The sequence below is a fragment of the Austrofundulus limnaeus genome, unplaced genomic scaffold (genome assembly GCF_001266775.1).
Source record: "Austrofundulus limnaeus strain Quisiro unplaced genomic scaffold, Austrofundulus_limnaeus-1.0 Scaffold278, whole genome shotgun sequence".
Classification (NCBI taxonomy): Eukaryota; Metazoa; Chordata; class Actinopteri; order Cyprinodontiformes; family Rivulidae; genus Austrofundulus; species Austrofundulus limnaeus.
The window spans coordinates 667,362-670,932 of NW_013952680.1; positions in this window are offsets into that span (position 1 = coordinate 667,362).

Consider the following 3,571-nt stretch of genomic DNA (forward strand, 5'->3'; position numbering starts at 1 on the left):
AGTTCAGCTGGTGTCTTGGCTTTCCATGCCTTTTTACACCTCCCTTTCTTCATGTGTTCAATACTTTTTCCCTGTGCCATTCCACATTAATACAAATAACTTCGTTTCTGGACATTTATGGTTTGATTTCTTTTTATGTATGGATCACTTGGGTTGTTGCCAACATCTGGTGAAAATTTCATGTCATTAGCATCTCTAGTAATATATTTACTGAGAAAAATGGTGACATGTTCAATACTTATTTTACCCGCTGTATGTTGACTTTTAACTAATATAGTTAACATGTATCCAGATCAGCTTATTTAGCTAACACGTGAGGTTTTATCATGGCTGACAGGAAGGGGGATACATCCATATAAAAACAGAGCACATACAGATGATATTAAGATGTTGAAATTAAGTTTACACTTAAAAGGGTATTGGGTATTAAAGACAGGTTTTTTTAGTTCAAAACAAAATTGTTTAGGATGTATTTTCTGCAGTTGCTGTTTTCAACAGTGGTTTTAAAATCCCAGTTTCTTTCTATGTAAATTTTGCCTAATGTAGGCGTACAGTGACAATAGGCAAAACAAAGGTTAATGCCTCACAAATTGTTCTATTATCCTTGTCTCTAAAAGCCAACTATATTTTATATCAATTAGAGTCTTTGAAATCTGTATATAAGGTCTACTCATCAAGGCAAATCTATATTCGTCATTTGAAGTGCAAGAATGAATGGACACAAAAAGTAACTCTCAGTCAGTGAATGTTGATTTGAACCATGATATGCGATCATTTATTTTACAAATCATACAAAATTGACTATAGAGTACACCTGAATGTGAACAATTAATTTCCTATAAAAAGTTTGGGACCAACAATAACAAGCTTTTAACTTCTTAATTGTTAACCACACTTAAATAGAAACACAAACGTCAGCTTAGATGTTAAAACACCAGACATTTGAGGCTGTTTATCTTGGGAGTTGGCAAGGGCAAGGTTAAGAAAAAGGTTGAAGAAAGGTGTTAGCTTTTCTACACTTTATCTTAAATAATGTGGGTTTTAACCAGAAGGGCGAAGCGTTCTGTGCTCAGCTTTGGTCAGACCTCGACGTCACACNATATATGAGTTTGTATGTAATGTATGAATATAATATACAAGTTTCACTTTTTAAATGGAATTATTGAAATAAATCTACTTTTTCATGATATTCTAATTTTATGACCAGCACCTGTATTTGGGTAGGTGTACACAGAAATGTGTGTGCACATCGGGTGTATATTTAACATTTGGGTTTATTTATTTGTGTATAATTAGTCCAAGTGGTTTCATTTTTTTGTAGATATGTGAAAGGGTATATTGAGATATATAGATTAAGACTATGCTTTATGTAATGAATTTGACATGTCTGGAATAAATCATAAATCAAACCAGATCACCCAGCGCTGTTTCTATTTCCTAACAGAGGTTCTCAAACTGGGGTCCCAGGGGTCCACGAGCTGTAGGGGTGCTCAAAAAGTTATAATAAATTATAAATTTATTTTAAAAAAAGGGCATATGGAGAATAATGCACTAGTAAAACCAACATACTAAACCAAACAAAACACTATTCCCATGGAGTTCAGGGATTAAAATGATGGTAAATTCTTTAAAAAAAAAACCTTGGGTTTAATGAGGAGATCCCTGGACATTTTTTGTAAGGTGTCCCCAGACCCAAAATGTTAGAGAACCCCTTTCACTTGACTTATAGAATACTCACCAAGTGTTTACTTATGTAGATAAAAGTATGTTTAACAACTTGTTAAATAAAGCAGAATGCTGAACCAGTGATTTTATACACTGTTCTCTCCTTCATTAAATACCACACGGCCCTGATCACAACTATTGGCAAAAGTCGAATTATGCAAATTGGACGATGATGTTATTTAGCAGCTTTTAGCAGTGGTCGACAGGGAATTTTCTTACTGAGGAGTTGGCAACAGTGTTCAGTGACTCGAAATCTCACTCCAAGCTCAGGTCAAAACCTCAGAGCCCTGTCGAGTCTGTCATAAATCCTTTTGCACAAGTGTCACTAGTGAGAACGAGTCAGCGAGGCTTTGGGTAATTAACCTTTAGGTGAACCTTTGAGCTGGAAAGCCCCATTGGTTCATGAAGCCTCGTTTTGCCATCACTAATGAGCTGTACCACACCTTCACCATACTTTTCTCTTTCCATCATTCTGGTAGAGGTTGAACCTGGTTTGATCCGTCCAAAGAATGTTCTTCCAGAATTATGCTGCTTCTTTACATTTTTTTTAATCCAGTCTAGCCTTTTTATTCTTGATACTTATGAGTGGCTTGCAACGTGCAGTGAACCCTCTTTATTTACTTTCATGCAGTCTTCTCTTTATGGCAGATTTGGATATTGATACTTCTACCTCCTGCACAGTGTTGTTCACTTGGTTGGCTGTTGTGAAGGGGTTTCTCTTCACCATGGAGATAATTCTGCCTTCATCCACCACTGTTGTCTTTCGTGGGCGCCCAGGACTTTTTGCATCGATGAGTTCACCAGTGCTTGTTTTCTTTCTCAGGATGAACCAAACTGTAGATTTTGCCACTCCTAATACTGTAGCAATTTCTCAGGTGTTTTTTTTTTTCTTTCTGTTTTTGCAGCTTCAGGATGGCTTGTTTCAACTGCATGGAGAGCTCCTTTGACTTTATGTTTACTTCACAACAAAACCTTCGAAATGCAAGCACCCACACTTCAAACCAACTCCAGGCCTTTTATCTGCTTAACTGAGAATGACATAATGAAGGGATTGCCCACACCTGTCCATGAAATAGCCTTGGAGTCAATTGTCCAATTACTTTTGGTCCCTTTAAAAACAGGGTGGCACGTTATGGAGCTGAAACTTCTAAACCCTTCATCCAATTTTAATGTGGATACCCTCAAATGAAAGCTGAATGTCTGGACTTTATGTCCATGTCCATTATATAACTATGTAAGAGTGAGCTTAAGGTGAATTAAGCTTTTCCCACATCTCTCATACACAAGGTTATGAGGGAACTTTTACCAAGGTATTTCTCATTACTTGTTAATTATTTACACAAATTGAACAGATCATAAGTAACACTTGATTGTGGTTATTCCTATAACAACCATCAGAGTTAAATGAGATAAAAACCCGCGTCCGAATTTCAATTCATATCAACTCAGATTACTTATATAGAACAGTAAAACGTCAGTTCTGATGTTAACAACCAAACAATTTTACTGGCACTTTTAGCTTAAGTTTTGGCAAATTAAGAACAAGGAAAGGAGGAAAGTAAGCTTAGTATGTTACTACGACTTTTACTTTTATCAAAGTGTGGGTCAACCGGAACTGCACGTCTTTTCTAAGCTCAGATTCCACAAGACACATCACTCCGAACACATCAGCTTTTACCTGATGATGGCTTCTTAAGGCACCCTCGGGGTAGGATGGCTTGCCTCCGATCAGTCAGGGAACTGATGTCAGCTTGCTTACCGGTCATTGGCGAACAGGTGTTTTTCCAGGTAACTTTCGTCTGTTTCAGTCCAAGTCAGAAAAATTTAAGCCGTATCCGGTTCCTCC